This window comes from Ctenopharyngodon idella, chromosome 2 (genome assembly GCF_019924925.1).
Source record: "Ctenopharyngodon idella isolate HZGC_01 chromosome 2, HZGC01, whole genome shotgun sequence".
Classification (NCBI taxonomy): Eukaryota; Metazoa; Chordata; class Actinopteri; order Cypriniformes; family Xenocyprididae; genus Ctenopharyngodon; species Ctenopharyngodon idella.
The window spans coordinates 8177737-8205176 of record NC_067221.1 but is presented as its reverse complement, the minus strand read 5'-3'; the positions used below and the strand labels follow the sequence as shown (position 1 = coordinate 8205176).

The following is a 27440-nucleotide window of genomic DNA, read 5'->3' as shown; positions in this document are numbered from 1 at the left end:
TTTTTCTGAGACAGCAATGGCTTTTTAAGTAATGCATTTGCATAAATTTAGCTAACACATTTTGGGCTTGGCCCTTTTTTATTTCTTATTTATTTTTTGCCCAGGAGTGTATTATTTCTGTGTTCAGCAAACAGAGTCATATTGTTGAGTCATGGTTTACACAGTAACTTAATAAGAAATATGCTTTTAGTAGATTGCAGCGAGGAAACACTAAAATGAATTAACTGGCATCAGCGAACAATGGTTATCCTCAGAATAGGGGAGAGCAGGGATAATTGTAATGCTTGGTAATAACTTAATGCACAATGCATATACTCACCATAGTCATATCAGATATGTGAAGGTAAATGTGTATTCCTTCCTTCCTTGTGTTTTCTTTCCTTGCCCATTTTTTTAATAGGGATGCACTGATGTATCGGCCAATAATAGAATTATTTTCACTATCTGCCATCGGCTGATTGTTTAAAAACAGATGATGATCAGGGCCGATTACCCTGTCAGTCAAAAGGGGGTAGGAAAATGTGTCAGACTGCAACTCAAACTTTTTATTTTTTTTTATTTTTAAATGTCTCTTGTGTTGAATTTAAGGCTGTCAAAGTTAATGCATCAATAGCCGCATTTCCAAAAAAAAAAACTATTTCAAAATTATGGCGTTTCCATTAACCAATGTTATGCAACTAAAACGTTTTTTTTTTTCTCTTGCGATAAGTCATTCCAAAAATCATGGCAACGGATGTTGGTAGGTTTACATATATCCCAGCCACTGCACTAGCCATTATTTTTAATCAAAGGAGATGTAGGTGTGTTATCCATGTATTTATGGCACAGAAAGCCATATACTTGGGAGTGGCCAATAAGGAGGTGTTTCTTTCTCCCTCTCACCTGTGTTGAGGTCTTGATAGATTCAAATTGTGGCATTTCATTGTTGTTTAGAATCCAGTAGTCCCGTAATTCTTTTGTCTTTTATGAGTTTAATGAAGAACTCTTGTCTTCTGTCCAAACATGCCGTGCCCTTTTTAAAAAATGATTGACTTTTACATACGGCAGATGACCTGTAAATGCGAAAGAAAATGTTTCCATTGCAGTTTTGCAAAATATTCCTTTTTCGAATTGCCTGAAAAACCATCTCATGCGAGCATAAAATTTATTTTGCAATATATATGGAAGTTTTTGCAAAATCAACGTGTTTCCTTTGAGCATATTTTCAATTCGGAATTTCAATTTGCGCAATTTAAAGGGTAATGGAAACACGGGTAATAATGCATTAACTCTTAACTCTTAAATGTGAAGTGACAGATTGCTGTAGTGCCTTAGTTCAAGCAGCAGTAGGGAGCATGAGTCTTTTCTTCCACTTTAATACAAGTTATAGCACAAAAAACATGCATGAACATCAAAAGGTACATTGAAAGAACTTGTATCATGTCTCAAGTAATCACTCAATCAGCGTTTCGACCGCGGAAAGACATCAATAAAACAGCTTGTAAACAGTGTCACCTAATGTTGCATTTACTTCAGGAAAGTTGTCCAATGTTCACAGTTTGTTAGTTAGCTATAATAATAAAAACACTAGCAATTTCCGTTTTATCCTTACTTTAATAATAGTGTAAATGAGGCATTGATTTAAATTACTGATGTATTTCACATGCATTTAAAAAGTGTCTCTTTTGGGATTTAAATTTGATTAAAAGTATGTAGTTTATATGTTAGCTTGTCTGTCTTGCTCTATATAACAGTAGCTTTAGAATATGAAGGCCTGTGCATCATAATCTGTGGATCAATCAATGGAAATTTTAATGTATTCAATTTACCAGTAGTCTGAACATTTTCTGAAAAACTGAGCAAAAACCAAGTGTTACTTTTCATTCTCTCCCTAACTGATTTATATAAATACATTTTCCATTTCAAGACAATATAGTATTATAAGCTCTTACAAAAGAAAATGAATCAGCACTGATATTTTATTACGTTAACAATCCACTTGCGCATTGCGGGAGATCCATTTGCATACCCATATGTGGTTAATTATAATGGGCAATGAATATTGGTTTTGAGTTGTAGGTCAGAGAGATTGACTGCAACAAGAAGAGCACAGCAAGTTCCTGAATATGGGAGTCTTAAGCTAATTGTACACTTTGTGTTGTGTACTATTTCTAGTATAAAAATCATGTGAAATCTAGCATAAAGGACAATGAGCTAGCCGCAATCTGTACTGTACATGTCTGTATATACTCTGCAAAATGCATGTGCTATGACCTCAAGACCTACCCTTTTTCATTTTAATTTGCTTCAAGTAGGTGTTCTTGTGTAGAATTGCAGTGCAGAACAGTAATTTGGTATAGAGAACAGAAGAAGAGCTTTGAAGTTTGAATGGCACTAGGTGACGTAAGACCCATGCATCTTTTACAAATGGCCTTTGGAAGACAACAAATAGCAAAATGTATAACAACAACTGTGATTTCATCAGCTTGAGGACACTTTTGTACAGCAGTATGGGTGGTTTTATGGAACAGCTTATAATATTACCTGGGCTGTGCATATTGCCTTTCTCTCTGAATAATTGCAGCCTCTCAATCAAACGTTCCATCTGTTGAGTAGTGACACCCACACTGCCAGCCTGTAGCTCATTTACCTGATCGGCTCTTTGTGCAGAACTCTCCTACTCAGCAAGATTTTTTTTCCAGGAATACTGTTGACTACAGTGTTGGGGTGGGGTGAACTTGAAGAAATAGTCCCCTATAATCATATATGAAAAGACGTAATGAACAAAGAAAAACCTGCCTGCTGATCAAAGACTTGTATAAAGCCTGCTACAGATTGTGTGATTTCGGCAATCTTTCGGTAATCCGTAGGCTATGATGCAAGTTAGTAGTATAGAAGAATAAAATATCATCAACATGCGCTAGTGGTAAACAAATAAAAAAGATTAATCGCACTTTGATGATGTGGTTTTTATGTGCGCTGAAAAAAGAGGAAGCGAGTATATGTACGCGGTCATGGCTAGAGGATAGAAGCCAACTTGGTATGCCAATTTTGCAAACGGATCTTGAGGTAAGTAGTTTCAGAGCCATGTCGCGTTAATCAATACGCCATTTAATGTTACATTTTTATTGGCTAGTCAGTGGTCGTAGTCGGAGCCATGACCACAGAAATCGCCACAGTCATCTTTCGTCTGGGACAGCCAAAAAATTTACAATGTGTACTGGGCATAAGGTGTAAGCAATGCTGAATTTAAGCACCTTTATAGTGTTTCTGTTGCCATAATGAGACATGAGGAGTCATATTCGGATTGATTTTGAAAGATTACGCAAAAAAAAAAGACCCTTGAAAGAGGAAATAACTACACACCACCAATGTACTCATTTCTCGTTATTTAAAATGTGCCTGCAGTGTGGTATGAATAAAGTATATATTTAGTAAAAACAGTAATATTGTAAAATATTAATACACTAATTTAAAATAACTGTTATATATTTTAATATATTATTTAAAAAAATAAAACTTATTTCTGTGATGGTAAAGCTGAATTTTCAGCATCATTATTCCGGTCTTCAGTGTCACATGATCCTTCAGAAATCATTCTAATATGTTGATTTGGTGCTTAAGAAATATTTCTTATTATCAATGTTGAAAACAGTTGTGCTGCTTAATATTTTGTGGAACCTTTTTTTTCCTTTTGTCTTCATTGTGGTATTTGATTTAATTAAATTCATTATTTTGAATACAAATCAAATATTACCTGTTTGACAGAACTATAGATTAAAAATATTATTTGGTTTTACCAGTGACATTTAGGGTGGAAGAAGAGGTCAAAGGTCTGGATGATAACAAATTTTGGTAACACTTTACAATAAGGTTTTATTAGTCAACATTAGTAGAACTAAGAATGAACAATACTTCTACAGCATTTATTAATCTTAGTTCATGTTAATTTCAACATTTATTAATACGTTATTAAAATCAAAAGATGTGTTTGTTAACATTAGTTAATGCACTGTGAACTAACATGAACAACTGTTTTTTATTAACTAACATTTACAAACACTAATAAATACTGTAACAAATGTACTGATCATTGTTAGTTCATGTTAGTTAATACATTAGCTAATGTTAACAAATGAGACCTTATTGTAAAGTGTAACCCAAATTTTTATTCCCTCAGCATCAAGTGGAGAGTCCTTTATCGACCCTAAAGTGTGCTTTCATGATTCAATAGAGACTGAGACTAGCATCTGATTTGCATTACAATCACCTTTATATTAATTGGCAAAGAATTTCTTTGCATGTTCTATGAAGAACATTGTGTTAAAGGTAATGCTTTAATGAGTGTCCAACTATACCAGCCATGCCAGATCCTGCTGCTGGAGATTGACTATCCTGTAGAGTTTAATTCCAGCTCTAATCAAATGCACCTGAAGCAGCTAATCAAAGCCTGTTGAGAGGACTTGAAATTTATAGGCAGGTGTGTAGAGCAGGGTTGGAAGTAAACTCTGCAGGAAGGTAGATTTTCAAGAGTGTGACTGCACACCTGGGTAGGGTTACTCCAGCTATTCGTAAGTTCTTTCTTAAATTGACACGTAAAGTCCACACTAGAGGCTTAGAAGCTACTAGCTAGTTTGTAACTAATACTGTACTTTATTGGGTTGCACCGTTTGCAACCCAATAAAGGGTTAGTTCACTTTCAAATGAAAATTAGCCCAAGCTTTACTCACCCTCAAGCCATCCCAGGTGTATATGACTTTTTTCTTTCTGATGAACATAATCGGAGAAATATTAATAAATATCCCGGCGCATCCGAGCTTTATAATGGCAGTGAGAGGGATCAACGAGTATGAAGCTGAAGAAAGTGCTTCCATCCACATCCATCCATCATAAACGTACTCCACGTGGCTCCGGTGGGTTAATAAAGGCCTTCTGAAGCAAAGCAGTGCGTTTGTGTAAAAAAATCCATATTTAAACAAGTTATGAAGTAAAATATCTTAGGGCTGTGCAATTAATCGTATTTTCGATTTCAATTTCGATTTTGGCTTCCAACGATTAGGAAAACAAGATAATCGAGATAAAACGATTAATGTACCGCTGCTGCATTCCGTTCAGCACACCTTCCTTTCCTTCACAGTGGTGTGCTTTTATTCCTCCCTAACCCGAACTTAACATCCAAATCAGCCGAATAAGAGAGGGACGTAAAATGCAGTCTACTGGTGCTAAACTTCGGGATGTGCTTGATATTAAACATAAACCGTGCTATTAAAAGCGCATTAAGCCGCAAAACGGACACTGTTCCCTAGGCGGCCACCTGTGCGCGCGTTCCGAGACAGTGCGGAACGCGCATAAGCAAAGGGCTTCAGATACGCGCCTAAATATAAAATATATCGAAATGCTGTTTTGGTAAGTATCCTCGTAAATGCAGTCAGTTATGTCTAAGTGCACACTGAGAAAGTGTGTGTGTGTATTGCTGCCTTCACGTGCTATCGGAAACTTAATAATTACCACTTCTGAAGTCGTGATTACGAGCTCATCGCGTTCATGTTGCGAAATGAAAGGGTGTTCATGTGCAATTTTTACCTAGGAAACTCGTATTTACCATAATTCCGAGTCCTCATGTAGGCAGCATAACAGTAGGCTTATATTGGGTCCGTGCAACTCTTAAAGGGACAGCAGCCAACATTAATGATTGCTAATGTCATTGTAAATCTAACAAGAAAAGACAAAGATAAAATCACTCACTGCTCTTGAATGAATAACTTTTTTTAGTTTTAAATAAGAATTAGTCTATATTTAATGTATACAGCAGTTATTTTACATTTGATTACTTTATTCAATTTCTGTTGAGTATTTCTTATCTGAATACCACTGTTAGTACATCTATCTGAAAAACCTAAAGCACTGTTTGTTTCATTTGTATTTTTGTTCTGTTGTATTTTTTGTCTGCTTTGTTTGTAATTAGTTTCTTTGTTCTTATTTAATTGTTCAGTGTTTATTGTCATCTGTAGCTGTTTTGAGGACTTTTTACTTACATTAATTAACCTAGTATTAGTTTTTGCTGAAGTATTGATAATTGTGAAATTTCACTGACATTTAAAATTACTCATATCATGAAATAAGACTTTGATCATTTCACCCACCAATAATCGTGTTAAATAATCGTGATTTCAATATTGAAATTGCCATAATCGAGCAGCCCTAAAATATCTAGCTTCACCAGACCGCCTTCCACATTCAATGTACGAAGAAAGTGGAAAACTCTTGCAGTTCACAAAGCTTACGCTACGTCCTACGCCTTCCCTATTCAACTTACGGAAAAAGTGTAACTGACGTGACGCCAGTTTACGCTTTCTTCGTAAACTTGAATACGGAAGCTAGATATTTTACTTCATAACTTGTTAAATATGGATATTTTTTTTTACACAAATGCATCGCTTCGCTTCAGAAGGCCTTTATTAACCCCCCGGAGCCATGTGGAGAACATGTTTATGATGGATGGATGTGGATGGAGACACTGTTCTTCAGCTCATACTCATTGGTCCCATTCAGTGCCATTATAAAGCTCGGATGCGTCAGGATATTTATTAATATTTCTCCGATTATGTTCATCAGAAAGAAGAAAGTCATATACACCTAGGATGGTTTGAGGGTGAGTAAAGCTTGGGCTAATTTTCATTTGAAAGTGAACTAATCCTTTAAGGCAGAACGTACAGTAGTTAGTAGGTCATAAGTAAAGTAATGTGTAGTCGCATAATATGACGTTTACCCTCAATTATCAAATAGCAGCCTACAAATATGATTAAACATAAGTTGTGTTTAAATGCTGTGAATTTCAGTTTACCCTTCATTCTTATTACTTATTTTACCTCACGTAACTAACGGTAAAAATAAGTTTCCATTAAATACGATACTACAAATGCTGGGTTAAAAACAACCCAAGTTGGGTTGAATATGGACAAACCCAGCGATTTGGTTGTTTTAACCCAGTGGTTGGGTTAAATGTTTGCCCAACATGCTGGGCAGTTTTATTTAACCCAACTATTGTTTAAAAATTACAATATAGCTGGCTTAAAATTAACCCAAAATAGGTTGGAAATTAAAAATCAGACACATAATTACTAGAGGCAACAATAATAATCAAAAGGTCAACATTTATTAATTGTTTAATTATTATTCATTAGACGTATTAATAAATGTTCATTTATTAAACATATTAATAAATGGTAATTTCCAACATACTTTGGGTATATTTTAAGCAAGCAATACAGTAATTTTTAAACAATAGTTGAGTTAAATAAAACTACCCAGCAGGCTGGGCAAACATTTAACCCAACCGCTGGGTTAAAACAACCCATTCACTGGGTTAAAACAACCCAATTGCTGGGTTTGTCCATTCTCTGGGTTGATTTTAACCCAGAATTGCATAGAAAAGCATAGTAAGTGTTTTTATATGTAAATAACTTTCTGAAACTAATTAATAAGGATCAATAAATAAATACTGATACAAAAAAACAAAAACAAAAAAAAAACATGAGAAATGACTTAAATATTTAGTAGTGAGTAAGTTGTGCACAGCTGGTGCAACCGGCCCCTGTACTCTAATGTATTCTATGGGTGTACGTGCCGATCGACAAATAGTGCTCTGCGATGTGGACTTCACAGGCTGCTTGGCTATCATGAGGTTTCAAATCACATGGAGCATATATGATCAGTCTGAAGGACATTGCAAACAGCATAGAGAACAAGTGTACATCAAAATATCACTTCACAAGAAGCGGTGAAGGAAAATGTGTGCGTGCTCCCATGCTCTGACTCATTGCATTGCTTAAACTTAACATGCAATACACACCACCTAAGTACTACACAAAATTTGGATAAAATAAGCTATTTGAAAAGAAGTTATACCACTTGCATTTATTTATTTGGACTTAATTTACTTTAAGAGTTGTTTCTGGCAGTTGTTTGCTAGTTGGCCTATAAAGCAGACAAGTTATGTGATGTTACAATGCATTTATCATGCTCACACATTAAGTCACCGTTAAAGACACAGTTTGTTTTAGGAAATTGATAGTAATTGATATTTTATTAATGTTTTTAAAGATCTTATACTCATTTGTTGCTGCTGAATATAATAGCATCTTCTTTGCTCAGGTTGCTTTCACATGATTGGAGGATTCAGCACTCTCTCACAAAACTCTGAATCACAGATTTTTATCAACTCTGTTGACTTACAAAGGATTCGAGTCAAGGCATGGATTTCCCTGGGACTTTAAAGATGCTGCATAGGCATTTTGCATGTTTCCTTTAAAGAAACGGTCATTCAGCCATTGTTGAATCTTTAAAGACATTTTGAGTTTAAGTTCGGAAGGACATATCGATTCTACATTAACAGACCTGTGATGAAACCGAGGTGTTAATTAATCAGACTCTGTCAAAGCCCATATGCGAGTTAAGTTAGTGTGACACTCTCTCCCACTCAGTTTCTCTCTGGCTATTTTCCTTTGTCAAAGTGTATCTGTGACTGCAGCCTGTAATTGGATTATTGGCATTGGCAGGACCGCATGTGAAACAATGAGAAAAGTGTATTGATCACGGTCTGCCTGTACCTTCAGTCAGCATGACATTGGCTAATTTAAAACTCGTCTCTGAAACGGGGATGTTGAGATCCCGCATTTTCCCAAGAATTGCCGCAGGATTCACAGATTAGATTCAGTAACTATCTAGTTTGATGGGATTGCGAGCTTAAAGGTTAAAATGTTTTATTTAAACACAACTTGATGTGTTTTATTTTATTTTCTACTGCTGTGTGAGCCTGCAGGATGTTTAAAGTTTAATGGATTGTTTTCGAAGCTCAGTTTGTTAGCTGAATATCTCCATGATTTTAAAAGTGTTATTTTTTTATATTAAAATATTTAAAAAACTTGCAGAGACAACTATAGGCAGGTCATTCATACAGTCCAAAATTTATTCAGACACCTTGAACATTTCATTAATTAATTCAGTTTATTCACTATAGTTTAAAAAAAATGGTAATAAAATATGACACGATCTCAGAGTTAAACTGTGTCAGAGAAAAATCATCTTAATTATGTCAGATAACACTTAAGAAAAACATGGTCTGGTCAAAGTGTCTGAATAATTTTTGGTTCCAAATTTTTATCAATTTTACTGGTAGTCCACTGTATGAAGTATTTTTGGGTATAATATGTCACAGTTTACTTTATTTTGTTATCCTCACTTACATAAATGAACTATAGTGTCCTGCACCCACTAATAAAAATATATCAAAAATACAAAAAATGTCAGAATAATTTTTGGTTTGACTGTAGGTTGATTTCCACAAATAATATAAATACTGTTGCTCTGTGGTTTTGTTTTGTTGGCATACACAACATAACTCTTGCCTAGATTTTTTGCCCCAATTTGCAGTTTGGATGAGTCAACGTTAGTTGCCAAAAGACAGAGCCAGTCTGCAGATTTTGTTCAGTCAGAGTTGACAAATTTAGCAGAAAATCGCAGTGTGTGATTATATTTAAAAAAAAATATGGTCACACTTTAGATTATGGTCCAATCCTCATTATTAAAGGGTTAGTTCACCCAAAAATGAAATTTCTGCCACACCTACTTCTGCCACAAAAGTAGTGTTTTCCACATCTGTAAGATCTTCGTTCATCTTCGGAACACAAATTAAGATATTTTTGATAAAATCTGAGAGGTTTTTTTTCCCCAAAAATGCAAAAGTGAGTACACCCCACTGAAAGTCTCTGGAGCAGAGCAAAATTTTAGACTACAAATGTCTAATTTATAGACAGTTGACTATAAAAGGGTGTTAAAACCCCTTCCCATTTCATGCTGTCAGCAATGGCACCACATGGAAGAGAAATGTCACAAGACCTGAGAAAGAAAATCATTTCTTTACACCAGAAAGGTGAAGGCTACAAGAAGATCAGCAAAGCTTCACTTATCAGTCAGAATACTGTAGCAAAAGTGGTACAAAAATGTAAAAAAGATGGAACTGCAACCATCTCACAGAGACGTCCAGGTCTTCCACGGAAGTTAACACCTCGACAGGAGCGTCTTCTGATGAGAAGCGTTGACGAAAATCGGCATGCAAGTTCACTGCAGTTATCTAAAGAAATAGAAAGCCAAACTGGGGTGACTATTTCCCGTGACACAATACGGCGTACACTGCAGAGGAATGGCATGCATGGGTGCCGTCCATGAAAGAATCCTCTCCTAAAGCCCAGGCACAAAAAAGCCCGCCTAGAGTTTGCCAGGGCTCATGCTGACAAAGATGAAGACTACTGGGACTCTATACTCTGGAGTGATGAGACCAAGATAAATGTTTTTGGAACTGATGGCTTCAAAACTGTATGTTGTCGCAAAGGTGAGGAATACAAAGAAAAATGCATGGTGCCTACAGTGAAACACGGTGGTGGCAGTGTCCTTATGTGGGGCTGCATGAGTGCTGCTGGTGTCGGGGAGCTGCATTTCATTGATGGCATTCAAAAGAGAAGATGCTTCCATCACTCCGTGCCCTTGGGCATCATGCACTTTTCCAACATGACAATGATCCTAAACACACATCTAAGGCCATTGTTGGATTTCTATGAACACCTATGGGGAATTCTGAAGAGACAAGTTGAGCATCACTCTCCATGCAGAATCCAGTCTCTAAAAGAGGTCATTCTTGAAGAATGGAAAAAGATAGATGTTGCAAAATGTTGCCAACTTGTTCATTCCATGCCTAGAAGACTTGGTGCTGTCATTAAAAATCATGGAGGCCATACAAAGTACTAAATGTAGTAGTTTTTGTTGTGGGGTGTACTCATTTTTGCATTACCCTAATTTGAGTAAAACTGAAAAATGTGTAATCTAAGTCATATTATTAACCTTACTTTCATGTTATAAGTTAAACAGATGTGATATTAAACATAGTCTTGTCAACATTTTGGAAATTGTTTCTGTATTCACTGAGATATTGTTTCAAATTTTACTTTTCAAAGGGGGTGTACTCATTTATGCTGAGCACTGTAAGTGCCACATTCAAGGTCCAGAAAGGTAGTAAAAACATTGTTAAAATAGTCAACATGACTACAGTGGTAATAATGAAACAAGCCACTCTGAGATGCAGAAAACATTGTTCTACAAGTCACACGCATGTGCTTCACTATAAAACACACAGCTAGCGCATATATTTATATAATTAAATTGGAGCATTTGCAATTTGAAAATCGCACTAAATAAAGCAATATTGTGATTTGGTAACACTTTAGTATAGGGAACATGTATTCACTATTAACTACGACTTTTCCCTCAATAAACTCCTAATTTCCTGCTTATTAATAGTTAGTAAGTTAGTTGTTAAGTTTAGGTATGGGGTAGGATTAAGAATGTTTGTCTGTTTGTCTAATCAATGGAAGATGGGAAAAGATGGGAAACCTGTTTGAAAACAGTTATTATTTTTACAATTCCATTTGGTGATGCTAATGACGCAGAAATTAAACACTTCAGCTTTAAGATGACATTTTAATAAGAATACCCAAGATGTCGAGATATCATTCAGTGTAGGCTGTGCTAAAGAATGACTTTATGGAAATTATTTCATAAAATCATTATTGACCCTTATTGATTCTTATTGGTCATTTGTCCAAGGGCAGGAAATCTGTGGTTTTCAATTGCATCCCAGGCTCACTGGAAAAATGTACCTGTGGCAGTATTTCTGCAAAATGATATTACATTGCTTCTTGCATGGTCCATTCTGAGGCGCTAAAAGTTTTATCCGAAACAGCTGAACATGAATCTGCCAACATTTTATTATGTTGGTGGTTGTATGTATCACTAAAAGATTAAAGCTGTATCGCATTTGAAAATACTGTACCACCTACAGTACACTAAACCCTACCCTAAACCTAATTGATAACAAAAGCAAACACAGATAAAACATTTTTCCTGAAGCAACCATGCCATTTTAGCTGCTTCTTTGTGCTCTTTTCACAAGTTTATTATGCCAGACAAGTTGTACATATGGAGCTGGTTATGTGATGCAAATTTTAAAATGTATTAGTTTACAAATCCTGCACTATGGTAAAATTGTTTTGAGGTCATAACATAGTAACGTGCAAGAAACAGCATGAAAATAAGTCTGTATTAATAATCTGCCCCTGTAGTCATAATTTGTGTGAAAACGATAGTTGTTGGTGTTTTACTGCCACTACTGTTCATTTGTGTCTGGAATTTGCAGTGAATTGTTTGCAAAAATGTAGGTAGAGGAAGGTTTTTCCAATGAGACTCTCAGAACTCAATTTTGAGCTCAAAAAAAAAAAAATGCCTTAAAGGGTTAGTTCACCCAAAAATTAAAATTCTGTCATTAATTACTCACCCTCATGTCGTTCCACACCCGTAAAACCTTCGTTCATCTTCAGAACACAAATTAAGATATTTTTGATCAAATTCGATGGCTCAGTGAGGCCTGCATTGACAGCAATAACACTCCCTTTTTCAATGCCCATAAAGTTACTAAAAACATTTAAAACAGTTCATGTGACTACAGTGATTCAACTTTAATATTATAAAGAAATGAGAATACTTTTTGTGCACCAAAAATAACAAAATAGCGTCTTTATTCAACAATATCTAGTGATGGGCGATTACAAAACACTGCTTAATGAAGCTTCGAAGCTTTATGAATCTTTTGTTTTGAATCAGTGGTTCAGAGCGCCAAAATCCCATGATTTTAGTAAACGAGGCTTCGTTACGTCATAAGTGTTTTGAAACTTCAATAGTTCACGTGACTCTGGAAGTTTGATACGCACTCCAAACCACTGATTCGAAACAAAAGATTTGTTAAGCTTCGAAGCTTCATGAAGCAGTGTTTTGAAATCGACCATAACTAGATATTGTTGAATAAAGACGCTATTTTGTTATTTTTGGCGCACAAAAAATATTCTAGTTGCTTTATAATATTAAGGTTGAACCTGTAGTCACATGAACTGTTTTAAATATGTTTTTAGTAGCTTTCTGGGCATTGAAAAAGGGAGTGTTATTGCTGGCGATGCAGGCCTTACTGAGCCATCGGATTTTATCAAAAATATCTTAATTTGTGTTCTGAAGATGAACAAAGGTCTTACGGGTGTGGAACAACGCGAGGGTGAGTAATTAATGACATAATTTTCATTTTTGGGTGAACTAACCCTTCAACCTGTTGAAGTGAACAGTTATTTCTATAGTATAGGCTTTGCAAATGGAGGGAGCTTCCAAAATTTTCAGAGAAATGTCATTTTGCACCATTAAAATGTGACTTTAAATCCATTCACTGTGTGGAATATGGAAAGCTTTGTTGTTTTCCCCTGCGCACATGACAAGTAGCCAATACGCAGCTTACAAAACAAGACTCACTTGAGGATGGTTTTTATGAGCACTTGTTTATGAAAACCATAAAGATTACTGGATTACTTTGTCAGAAAAAAAATCTATTGAGATAAAGTCGCAGTAATATTTGTCTTCTTGTAACATTGTAGCTGTTTGTTTCTTTCTACTTAAACTCATTAATATTGTCACACAATAGTAAAGCTGAAAAACAGTTTCCAATTTTCAAGCGTCTTTGCAGTGTGAAGAGCTTAGCTACATGTTACCTGTGTGGGAGTGATTGTGTCCTTAATACTTATGCATGATTAATTGCGTTTACACAGTGCTCTTGCTAACCCTTGACATGCTTAGAGCAGCCCAAGGGATCTTTTGCTTAAAGTAAAGAACTTACATTTATTTTAACAGCATTGCAGATGGAAGCTGTTTATTTGTAGCCTCTGAACATCTGCCGTTCTCTTAGGGTATTAATATTATGTCAATAAAAAAATGCTAATTATGATCAGATTAAAAGAAGGTTTTCGGGAATGCAAACGATGTTTTACCTAAAATGTTTTCGTTTCACATCACATGGTTTGAAATATTCTGTAAGTGCTTGACTAAACACTGCAGTTTCTTTGAGAAGCGCATAGAATTAGAATGAGAAGATCAGGCCACTGTACCATGGCAATTTGGAGGGGTAGATCAAAGATGGCTGCTACAGAATTGCTATGATACCAGATATATCTCTATGGTGACTGTGCAAGCGCCTACTGTGCCGCTGTAAATCGTACAAATGGCATGTCGACTAAGCTTTGGGGCAACACTGCTTTCAGCTAGAAACAGTGAAACTGAATGAATAAATAATGCTTTTGCCTTGTTTCTAGATGTGTTGTTATTTTGCTTTAAAACACAAGACCGGCTGCAGTGGTTCTCAACTGGTTGGTCATCTAAACATCCTGACAACAAACAACCTCACTTCCTCTATTTTTATTTTTTAGCATCCAATCAAACTCTACCATATTCTGGCACATTTTCTGATTTCATCCACACTGTGAATTATGTCTAATAAATGAATATTATAAATACTGTACAGTAGACCGCTGTGCAGTTACTCAACCACTTAATTGTCCCTGTCTGACTGAAATAAAATTATATTTATAGCAACAAGTCCTGAGCATATGTGGATTTGCTAAGGATTGTATTTATTCATTTAAATAACTTCTGACTGTTACATCAAAGTCAGCTTGTGATTATTCTGAGCTCTTGCTTACTTACCGAAATCATCTTGTATTTCTATCTACTCTATATGTAGATCTACATGCTAACATTACTGTACACTACCATTCAGAAGCTTGGGGTCGTAAGATCTTTTAAATGTGTTGGCTCTCATGCTTAAGAATTATACAGACATTACAATTTAAAATAAGTGTTTTCTCTATTTTTAACATATTTTAAAATGTAATTTATTTCTGTAATAGCAAAGCTGAATTTTCAGCTTCATTACTCCATTCATTCATTCTTTATTTAACCAGGATAAAAAACTCATTGAGATTAAAATCTCTTTTACAAGAGTGACCTGGCCAAGAAAGCAGCAACAATAACATAAACATACAAATACACATCAAGACAGAAAAATACAATCAAGGATCACAACAGCAATTTACCAAAGGATAAAACACATAATCTGTGAAAAGTAACTTAAACTCATTTAGTGATGGAAGCATAGTCAGCTTTAAGATGTTTTGTAAGGTATTCCAAGCACTAGAAGCACTGTAGTTAAAGCCTTTTTTCCCTAGCTCTGTTCGAACTCGAGGAACTTCAAGATATAACAAATTGTACAGACATTTGTGTTTTGAAAAGCTGAGAGACAAGATGGAGCTAGACCACAAATAGACTTATAACTAAATACCAATTAAAAGTCATATAAAGCAGAACTCTGTAATCCAATAGTGGTAAAAAGTTTGCAGGTACCAAATATTTCCTTGCACTAAAAGAAAATAAAGATCTGTTTCTGAAATAAAAACCCAATTTAAGCTTAAGTTTAGAAAGTAATTTATCAATGTGTGGCTTAAAGGTTAATTGACTATCAAATAAAATATCCAGGTACTTATAACTTGCAACACATTCTATTTTTGCTCCCTGGGAAGATATTATATCAGGAAGATTGCTTGATAGAGCTTTAGAATTTGAAAAAAATCATTAATTTAGTTTTATCTATAATTAAAACCAGTTTAAGTTGACATAGACGAGACTGTACAATATCAAACGCTGATTGTAAATAATGAAGAGCTTGTGAAGCTGATGAAGCATAGCAATAAATAGCAGTGTCGTCTGCATAAAGATGGTACATTGGGAATGTTAGCACAAATATTATTTATATACAAAGAAATTAAAATGGGTCCCAGAACAGACCCCTGAGGGACACCTTTATAGACTGACAAAACAGATGAGGTACAACCCTTTAAAAACACACACTGTGTTCTCGCTGAAAGGTAGTTGGCAAACCATTTGATAGCATTATCTGAGAAACCAACAATGGCCAGTCTTTTTAGAAGGATGTCATGATCAGCTGTGTCAAAAGCCTTCGATAAATCAAGAAAAAGAGCTGAACAAATTTGTTTACAGTCTAAGGCATTTATAATATCACTAAACACTTTCATGGCAGCAGTAACAGTGCTATGCTGCTTTCTAAAACCAGACTGAAAAGGAGATAGAATATTATTTATTTCCAGAAAAGTTTTTAATTGCTCATTCACTAATTTCTCCAAAAGCTTAGATAAAACACACAGTTTAGATATTGGCCTATAATTGTTCAACTGCAATGAATCCCCCCCTTTAAAAAGAGGAGAAACAAAAGCAGACTTCCAGATCTTTGGGAGTTCGCATTGGGAAATAGAAAGATTAAATAAATAAGCAATAAAATCAGCTGCTAGCTTTAAATAAAATGGTTCTAGCTTATCGGGCCCTGCAGACTCAGGACTTTATGGACCCGAGAAACAGAGAACTGGGTAAGTTCAAATTTTTGTGTAGTTAATTTACATGGAACATCAATTGAGGGTACGGTAAGAGAATGGGCTATTGCACGGTTACTTCCTGGTTGTCGTTAAGCCAGCTCGGGCATTTCCGGTGAACTGTTAGCTGTTCATTCTGTACTCGCTGTACATCGAAACAAAACCATCAGTGGTTGACTTTTTAATGTTGTATTCATATTGTAATGCAGTTATCACATTTACCTAATGCCAAACCAGTTTGATTGATTGCAATAAAGACGAAGCTATTAGGACCGTGTCTGTAAATAGACACACACACGCATTTTTTTCCCCAGCACTTCAAATGTTATTTTTAATGTGATGACCACAAACATTACTTGTTCATCCTTCTGAGATTGTTCCCATTGTAAAGCCGAACATTTCAAAATGTAGGAAATTCAATATTTGATAGAAAACACTTATTTAAAAATAAAAAAGACAATAATTACCACTATAACCAGCAGGTGGCGGAGTAGCATTTATTTGTGCATATATCAGCCATTTCCTCTAATCGTTTTTCACCTAGTTTCGTTTTTTGACTAAATATTAAACATTATAAAATAACTAGGTTTAAAAATACATTTTGTCAATGTGAAGTATGAAGTGCTCAGAAAATCTTATGAAAAACAATAACTTTTCTTGTGAATGAATTACACAGAAAGTGAGCACCGCTCTTTCCCTTTGTAATCACTGAAGCTGTCAGTCAGTGCAGCACAAGATCAATGATTTCGGCACACTTGTGAAAACACACAATTTATTTAATGGATCAAACTAAAGTGCACAATAAATATTTAATTTTTGACGCTTTTTTCCACACGAAAGTGTAAAAACTGATGGTCGAATTGAATTTAGCCGAAGAGGAACACTGAGGTACGTCTTTATTTATTTATTTTTTATGCTGTTTGAATAACTAAATTAATGCTATGCCTGACTATTTAAGTGACTATATTCTGATTATAAACTAAGTTTTAGACTATTGATGCTCAACACACCAGCAAATGACATCTCACTGGAAGTTTTCGAGCTGGCTTATATTATTGCGGAAGTTCTAAAGAACACTCCATGCATATAGTCCATTAGTCATAGAACAGTTTAGAGACTGAGATTCAAATAAAGATATAAAATGCTCGTTTAAACTATCTAAAATAACTGACTTCTCTGTAGTCAGGTGATCATTTTTAGTAATAATTTTATTAATCTCCATATTATCAGCTCGAGACAATGACTTGATTGTTTTCCAAAAGAATTTGAGGTCTAAATTTTGGACGTTTAGTATTTCTCACAGCAGCTATGACACAGTGATCACTAGCATTATTAGCAAATATACCTATGTCTATATTTATGAGGTGCATTAGTCAAGAATGGGTCTAGTAAGGTTGATTTTTCTGAACATTTAAGATTTAATCATGTGGGACTATCAATCAACTGTGTTAAATGAAAGGTGTCAAAAAAAGATTTAAAATTATTTGAAACAGAAGATAACCAATCCCAATTAAAATCACCGGCTAATAATATTTAAAACAGGCGAAAAAACTGTTTCCATTGCAATTTTGCGAAATGTTCTTTTTTTTTTCGAATTGCCTGAAAAACCACCTCATGCGAGCGTAAAAACGTTTTTGCAATATATGGTATTTCTGCAAAATTGACGTGTTTCCACTGGGCATATTTTCAATTCGCAATTTCAGTTTGCGCAATTTGAAGGGTAATGGAACGATACATATTGTTGCATTTTTGTGTTGCGATATATTGTGACACGATATATTGTTACACTTGACTTGTACAACCATGTTGATTATACTTAAATATTTAAGGCAGCCAATGAACTTAAGTTTGTAAGTTGAAATAGATGGAAGAGAGTTGTTGGTTTGGAGACAGTTACCTTGGTTACTTTTATTGCCAGCTTGTACACTTGCTCTTTGCTTGTAACTGAAGATGACTGTCAGCTGACCCACAAAAGGGTGCTGATTAGGCTATGATTTCCCCCCCATGAATTTCAGTGTTGTGGTGCCTGAAATTATAGGTTTTATTTTTGTAATCACTGCAATTTCCTGACTTGGGTATTCAGCAGAAAAGTTGAAGGCCCTGCCCATTCATAACATGAAGAGTATGAATGAGGTACACGACAAAACCAGCTAATTATATCTTTATATAAGGCAGGCACAAATAGTGCTAGGTAATCAGGAAACTCTCACAAATACATCAAAAGATGTTTTTGAGGACATATAATGTCCTGCTCTGTTATCATGGTTGCATTAATGAATAGATGATGAAAAAGAGATCAGCAAAAACAACGAAAATGCAGCAGAAGCACAACAGTTGAATTGAAGAGGAGTGGAATTTAATGCTTGTTTTTGCAAATCAAACTCGACACACCCTCATCTTGAACAGTACTTCATGTTCAGGGCTGAATGATCCTTATTCAGTGTGTGATTCATTGAATAATGATTCATTTTCTTAATTATAATAATTATAATCATCATCATGTCGTGATTTCTCAGTGATTCTTTCTCTAATAATCAATAATACAAAAGCATAATAATTATTTCTGTGAAAATATCTCACAGTCATTGACTAAGTGCCACTAAGAGATTCTGTGCAAAATAAGATATTTTGAAGAACTATTTTTGTCCATAAATTCAGTGGGATCCAAAACAACACTGGACCCCATTGATGTATATTGAAAAAAAAAAAAAAAAAGTTTTTAAAGTGTCTTCTTTTGTGCTCCAAGGAAGAAAGTCATCATTCCAGTTTAGAATGACATGAGGGTCAGTAAATTATTATTATTTTTGATGGGTAAACTTCTCTTTAGGATGCAAAAGGAGATGGGTGGTTTTGTATTTTTATCAAATTTGTGTATTGTGATTCCTCATGTAACACTTACAGCATGCACATTCAAAGCTCACTTTCACCAAACTCTTAAAGATGTTCAAGGAGCTCTGAGTCTGTGCTGCAAAAGCTGTCGACTCTCCCAACCTCTGACTCGAGCAGAGCAACAACCAATACACAAGCACTATCACTATTCCATTGCTGTCTTTAAGCTTTGCCCTCTATTTGTGCTGACAACCCATTTAACACTCTTAATGTAGCTGGTGGTCTACTATACAGGAACCGGAGGCTCTAGGAATTCCAAAAAACTATGAGCGCTCTCAATTATTCATCATGGTATTGCAGGTTTTTCCAGATGCCTGTTATTGTTAGAAGCAGCCCACTCTTTAGCACAGTGAAGGCTTTATCACAGCTTAAAGGGTCAGTTCACCCAAAAATGAAAATTCTGTCATTAATTACTCACCCTCATGTCGTTCCAAACCCGTAAGACGTTCCTTCATCTTTGGAACACTAATTAAGATATTTGTGATGAAATCCAAGAGCTCTCTGACTCAGTAGACAGTAATTTGACCACCACTTTCAAGGTCCAGAAAGGTACTAAAGACATCGTTAAAATAGTCCATGTGACTGCAGTCACATGAAGTGACGAGAATACTTTTTGTGCGCAAAAATGAAACAAAAATAATGACTTTATTCAACAATATCCTCTCTTCTGTCATTCTCTTACGCTGTTTACGTCCAGCGCTTCCAGGTTCTACGTCAGAATGCCGACTCAGTATTGGCCAAAGCTGATCACGTGAGAAGCACAACACGTGTGTGATGCTGATGCCAGAGTCGGCGTTCTGACGTAAAACCTGGAAGCGCTGGACGTAAACAACGTATGAGAATGACACAGAAGAGAAGATATTGTTGATTAAAGTCATTATTTTTGTTTCGTCTTTAGTACCTTTCTGGACCGAGTCATTTGTCTCTCGGATTTCATCAAAAATATCTTAATTTGTGTTCTGAAGATGAACAAAGGTCTGACGGGTGTGGAACGACATGAGGGTGAGTGATTTTTGGTTTTTTTGGGTGAACTAACCCTTTAAACGGATAGTTTACACTAAAATTCATTTACTCAAACCTGTGGACTGTGTCTGTGGACTTTACAATAAAGGTCCTTATAATAAAAGACTATAACTGTATGACAAAAAAAAATCATAATATCTTCTTTTGTGTTTCACAGATGAAAGAAATGGTTTGGAACAACAAAAGTGTGAGTAAGTGATGACAGAATTTTCATATAGTGCACAAGACTGAAGCTAAGTGTGCGACTAGTCTGTGACAAAAAGCTGTGGCAATGGAATTGAAGGAATTACCCAACTAGTAATAAGATAATACAATATGAACATAAATATTTCTTTTTCTGTGTTGTGGGAAAACCTTGCCTCAGGTGAGAATCGCAGCATTTAGTGTAATTTACCTTGCGTGTCGCGCCACAGGCGTGTTGATTTATTGACAGATTGTTATATCACAGCCTCTCAGCTGCGAGCACTAATGCTGATTGTGCAAAATATTTCCTGAAAGGCAAGTTGAACACTGTCACCATGACAAAATGATGAAACGTATCAACTAATAATAGTCTGACATCCCCCTAGGAGGTGCTATAAAGGTTCTTTTCCAATTTTGATTTGTAAAGACCAGCGCAGCGGGGATATGACTTCACCTTCTCTGTTTGTATTCATTTGCTTCAGACTGCCTGCTGAAACATTAATGCCTGTCTCAGTTTCACTGTTTCTCACTGAGGTAGGGGTCCCGCTGCCCAGCTGACAGCACAGATTGCACTTTGCCCGAGAGGAAGAGAGAGGCAGTGAGAGTGAAAAATATTCCGAATTTTAATGGAAAAATAATGAAAAGGTCAGAATATTGTAAAAAACTTTTAATGTGATTGCATGTAATTTAATTGTTAAAGAAAAAAATAATGGATGGTTGAATATACATATACATATTTAACCATCCCTTATTATTTTTACAGTTAAATTAACTGTAATCATTTAATGTCCCATTAAAATTTCTTTACAGTTTTGTCTTTGTGATCTTCTATTTTACCACTCTATTATGGTTTTTGTCCCGACCATAGATGTCACTAAATCTCATCTATATATTACTTTTATATATTACTATATTACATGAATGACAACAAAATTAATAAATCATTAAAAATGTATTTTATATAATTTATATTACAAGATTTTTTTATATATATTCAGAAAAAATCAAATGACAGTTGGGATAAATTTACTCACTGGGCTTTTTTCAAGTAGTTCAGAAAATGATCACTTTTATATGGAAGCTTGTTTCCAACACAGGATAAAATTGGCTGAGTTATAAAGGCCAATTCTGGGGGGAAGAAGACTGACTTTCTTTTCAGAATTGTGAGTTTATATCTCACAATTCTGACTATAACTCGCAATTCTGAGAAAAAGGTCAGAATTGTGCATTTGTATCATGTAATTCTGACTTTGTAACTCGCAATTGCAACTTCATATCTTGCAATTCTGACTTCATAACTCACAACTGCGAGATTATATCACGCAATTCTGAGGAAAAAAAATCAGAATTGCAAGATGTAAACTCGCAAATATATTGCGAGAAAACAAGTCAGAATAAATAAGTTATAACACAGTTATAACACAGTTATAATTGTGTTATAAGAGTTAAAAAGTTGCAAGTTATAAAAATAAATTGTGAGTTATAAAGTCACAATTGCGACTATAACTCACAATTGTGACTTTGTTTTGCAGTTCTGACTTCAAAACTCACAATTGCAAGATTATATCATGCAGTTCTGAGAAAAAAAGTCAGAATTGTGAGATGTAAACTCGCAACTATATTTTGAGAAAAAAAGTCAGAATTGTCAGAGAATGTCGAAATTACCTTTTTTATTTTTGATTCAGTGGCAGAAACAATCCTCCATACTTTTAAGTTTTGTGCAATGACAACTAAATTAGTAAATGTTTTCTTTCATTTCCCTTAATAATATATTGGATGATGCATCATCATTGTGTGTCTGCAAAACTCATATTGGAATATGCTAGCAGTAAATGCACACTCTTCTTAGACAGGCATATTCCACTATATATATAAAAGTACAGATTTTATCTTATTTGTGTAAATAGGCTGGTATATTAACATCTCATGAGTTAAAGATATTGTATTGAACTCTAAAACATACAGGCACTAAAATAATGCCTCCTGTAATACCTAAAATGTTGTCACTGTATTTTTACAGTGAATTTGTGCCAACAAAAGCTGCCAGCTTTTACTGTAAATTTAACAGGCTTTTTATATAGTCTGTGAGAGAGAATCCACATCTCATCCTTTTGTCTCTCTCTCTCTTTTCATTCTCCTCTCTCCACAGCTTTCTCTTTCAGAGCGAAGCCGAACTGAAGCTAGTGGGATTAGTTCTGGACTGGCTACTGTCGGCTATTGGAACACCCTCTAGAGGCTGCAGGAGGAGAACGCCAGTGCTGGCAGATCAATACAATGGGAGAGAGAGAGAACGAGAGGGGGTAGAGAGGCATTAGGAAGGGAAGGAGAAGGAAAGAGAACGAGAGCGGGGGGGTGTCGCTGGGTGAGGGAGGGAGACAGAGATAGCATGCATTTGCGTGTGCGAGAGAGAGAGAGAGAGAGAGAGAGGAGGGTGCGAAAGACGGATAGACAGAGAGAGACCGAGTTAGAGCGAGAGCAAGGTGCACACGCTGCTCAGCCTCCTCATTGCAGCCGCGACAGGCAGCCAGAGAGGAGCTCCAATCTAACTGGTGGCAACAATAGACTACTGAAAACACAGCTTGAACGATCAATAGACCTTTGCCAGAAACATTGTGAGAGGGAGAAAGCTGCTCAAGGACCAGGGTGGAGCAGATAAGGTGAAGATCTGAGGCAATTACAGCACCGGCTTCCAAACCTAGGTAAGTTGAGCTGCTTGCGTTTAATAAGTGCTCTCATAGTGGCCGTGCTGTTCCTGAGGGGACTGATTGGGGTTTGTGTCTTCTGCATCAATCAAAAACATTATCAATTTGAGCTTTAGACCGAATATCAGGTTACTGAAGTCTCATCAGGGACAAGACCGTAACCAAAGCTGTATTCTTGTTCTGTTTGAACATGTTGATTTTGTTAAATCAGTACTCTAGAAGTAGTATCAGTATGCAAGTTGTTTTTAAATGACTCACAATTGCAAGTATACAGTGAGTAAAAATATTGCATGGATTGTTTTAAGGAAGTTGGTTTCATATGCTCTTTTGATGCATATTATGATTGGAGAACTTTACTTTAAGTAATATCTGTCATTTAGATAATGACAATGAATATAGTTAAGTAATGAAGAATATATTTAGAATTGTTGGAATAGAATGTTCTATATGATGCATGCAAAATTCTATGGAAGTATATTAGCAACTGAAAAATTATATACATATGTCACAAATCTGAATATCAGTATTGTCAGTATCAGTTTAAAAGTTTTTTACTTTACTAGTTACTTGAAAAAAGTAATCTGATTACATAACTTGTAATGTACTAGATGTAGAACAAGTGTTTTGGGTCAGCTCAATTACTTCAAAGTTTGACATATCACAGCAGTTTCCCTCAAATCTAGATGTAGTTTGTTTCAAGAATCGATCAAGTATGATCTGATTGCTCTATGCCTTTTTGAATAGATGTTTTCTGAATGCCAGCCTCACTGTACCCCAGAGTGAGCAATTATTCTGTGCAGTGGGAAAACTTTCCATCCAAATAGTTGGGGATGCTGTTATGGGCAGATAATGATGTCACATCCATCCTGTGGATAAACTGGCTGTTTATTTCTTCCACTATATCCTGTGGCACCATTTAGAAATATTCTCACACTTGCTGTTGTGCATCCATTCCTCCTCCCTGCAGAGCTGCACTGTGAGGGATATTGTCGTATTTCTTAAGTGTTTGATTTGTCAAAGTCAGTTGAACATATTGTCCATGGGCAGAGAGTGTGGTATGGGCATGATATTAAAAATCTGGTGTGGGGGATCCTTTCTGCAGATTTATAGCTGGGAGGATAAATCTTAACACCTCAGCTACGAGACCTTTTCTTCACCGCGCTGCCATGCGAACGGATGATACCGCACGCCTCCCCACATAGTGTAAGATGAGAGCCCAGGGGTACATGGTAATCTCTCCGTAGGTAGATCACACCTCTCCGCTGCTCATTCCTTCCTTCCTCCTGCTCCTCTTTCATTAGTCTTAGGCATGATTTCAAAGCTTTCCCTGAGTCTGAGAATTCAGATAACGCGCTCTGCTCCCACTAGCACACAGGCCTATCTATTAAACATGCAGCCATCAGAAGGTTCTCTCTCAACCAACACAGTCAAATTTATGGAAATGTAAATCAATAATGTTGACCAACAAATAGTACATTTTAAAATGTTTGCTTTGGCTGAAATGGCAAATGGCACACTCATTGTTAGGACAAAGGTACTGAGAATGGCACTAAAATGGACATAATTCTATTTTAAAAATGTCGGCAAATTCAAATGATGCTTCCACACAAAAGATATTGTGAAAAATTCCTTAATGTTTTTTTTTTTTTTCTCTCCATACAATGAAAGTCAGTGCGGTCCAATGTTGTTTTGAACCCCACTGACTTTCATTATATGGACAAAAGCAGTTAAAAATTCTTCAGATTCTTTTATGTTCCAGAGAAAAAAATCAGTCAGTTTTGAAATGACATGAGAGTGAGTATATGTATGATTACAGAATTTTCATTTTTGAGTGAACTATCCATTTAAGATGATGTAACACAAGATGTAATGACAAATCATGGCTCTCTTTCTGTGCTCGTTATTAGTCCGCAGAGCTGTTGTCTATCCATCTTAAATTTCTGTTAGATTGCCTATGCCATATCATTTATGGTGAAAATCTATATTTTATTCAACTGATTTTACAGTAAAATATTGATACAATTCAGTGGGGTTTTTGTAAGTAAAAAATATTAATATAATATAAAAGCATCTTCACAGTTATATCTTATGTTAAAGGTGCAGTAAGTGATCTGGAAAATGCTAACATTAGCCTGCTAGCATTTAAAAAGCATACAATCTCACCCTCCCTGTAAATCGCGGTCCAAAGCCACGCCTCCTCCAAAACGCATGACGCACTCACACACAGCTTGTCTCGGCAAAGCATCACAAGAGATGGTGTTAAACTACCTCATGTCTCAAAGCACATAACATTACAATAATAATGAATGTAAACAACTTAGAGAGCTTGTACCTGACTTCTGCAGATTCATTTCGGTGTTGATACTGTTGACATGGATACACATAATTCTGAGTCTGACTGAACAGCTCTGGTTAGAACATCACGGGTTGCCATCTCTTAATTACAGTAGTTATGGTGTGAACACAGCATAAGCTCGTTGTTTTGATTCGGTAGGAAATGTTAAAATGTGGCTGCTGTTTGTTTGCGGTGCTCCGTGACTGAAGTCTGTCTACATAAACTCGGCATAGCATAAAATGCGCTGAGATGTATGATGTCTGCGTGAACAGGGTGCACGAAGGTGTGTAAAAACACATTGTATTATTTAATTCAGAGCGAATATAAAGATTTTGATGAATATTTTATGGCCGCACACCTTTCACAGATGATATACATTTATATATAGACCATATAGACCATTTAACGTAGTGATTGCTATCAGGATATAAGGAGACTTTCAACCAGTATAACAAAAAAAAATGTTTCTGTAGAGAATCACCTATTGCACCTTTAATCATGATTGTATAATAAAATTTGATTTTTCTGATACTTTTCCCTCTAAGTGAGATTAATTAACATGTAGCGGCACGCTTGTGGGTAACCAAATAGCACAACTGTGTTAGTCTATGAGGAAATTAATAATTTACATAATATTTCAGTCCAGGGGCTTTGCCTCTGCACAATGCCCAGCAGTGACTGTTGCAGAAGTTTCCTCTACTCTTGCTATTAGACTGCTAAATGGTAATTAAACCAGGGCCCCATTTGCATGTGCTCTGCGGAAGAACGTGAACATTTAAAAAGAAATCGGGCTGCATATATTGGACCACCCGTGGATCATTGTCCAAAATGAAAGCAGGTTGAGGAGGCTGCTCTCTATGCACTCCCTGTTCAACTGCCACTAAATGGCTTTCAAGTGACTACTTTTTTTTGACATTGACTTAAATGCAGCATAGCCGATGGATCCGTTTATCATAACGACATGTTATTGCAGTTTATGTGCATTTTTAATGCGCTCCTGCTGTTGAAATTACCCTTTTGAGCACTATTGTTCTCAATTTAATTATCAACCCTCAACGTTCAGCATAAGGCAAGGACATGCTAGGCGACAAAAACTGTTGTTGCTGAAGAAAATTGTACCATATAAAGGAGGCATTTCGCATTCACCCCATCACACATGAAGCCATGGTCTGTTGTGTCATGGGTTCAATCTGTTTGATAAATGCTTCGCCGGCTCCGAGCTGTTTTGGTGTTCACCTTCTGATAGCCAAGCTAGCTTTAAATAATACCTGGGTACAAAGAGAGCAAGTGATGGAGAAAGAAAATACCTATCCTGCCACACAAAAGTGTCCTAATCCTCCTCAGCATTCTTGCAAATGATTCCCAACTCATGTTCAATCAATAGGGGGAGCCGGTGAGCTCTTGCTTTGGTTTGAAAATGTGTTTGTGGCTTGATGATCATTTCAGAACATCAGACAATGACTGAACTGCAGTGTGATGCTCTAAATTAATGGGATTAATGTTTATTTGGCTAATCTGATTAGTGAGTTAATCGGATTGAACTGTTTCAGAGTGTGCAAGAAATCCTGTAAGTAAAAAACAGATTCATCAACATTATTTAAAGGTGCAGTGTGTCATTTCCACACCACTAGCGACACCAAACAACATTATGAATGTATTCAAATATGTTTTAAGCACTTACTCCATCTGCCATTGTTCAGCAACCGTAGTCCCATCCCAAATTTATTCCAGTGAATAATAAAATGGCTCAGTTGTAACATAATGCAATTCTTTTTAGTGCTGCTTGTAGTGAAGAAATTACACACTTCCCTTTTAAATGTTCTGTAAGAGAATATGCTAAGTTCTGCTGGACTTAGCCAATGAATTAGATTGCATACTCACATAAAAACCCAACCGACCACAGACATGTCAGACAGCTCGAAAGCGCAAAAATGATTTACTTGCAGAGAGCATTTCTGATTGGCTAAA

At 35.8% G+C, this 27440-nt stretch overlaps 1 protein-coding gene across 2 annotated transcripts in view; it reads left to right on the top strand.

The window, feature by feature from the left end:
• Positions 1 to 22825: 22825 nt before the first annotated feature.
• tnr (tenascin R (restrictin, janusin)) overlaps positions 22826 to 27440 on the top strand; it is a 164007-nt gene continuing 159392 nt past the window's right edge. For both annotated transcript variants that reach the window (XR_007926226.1, XM_051870686.1), the window contains exon 1: positions 22826 to 23134. The gene's annotated coding sequence lies outside the window, so the exon portion shown is untranslated. The remainder of the gene's footprint in view (positions 23135 to 27440) is intronic.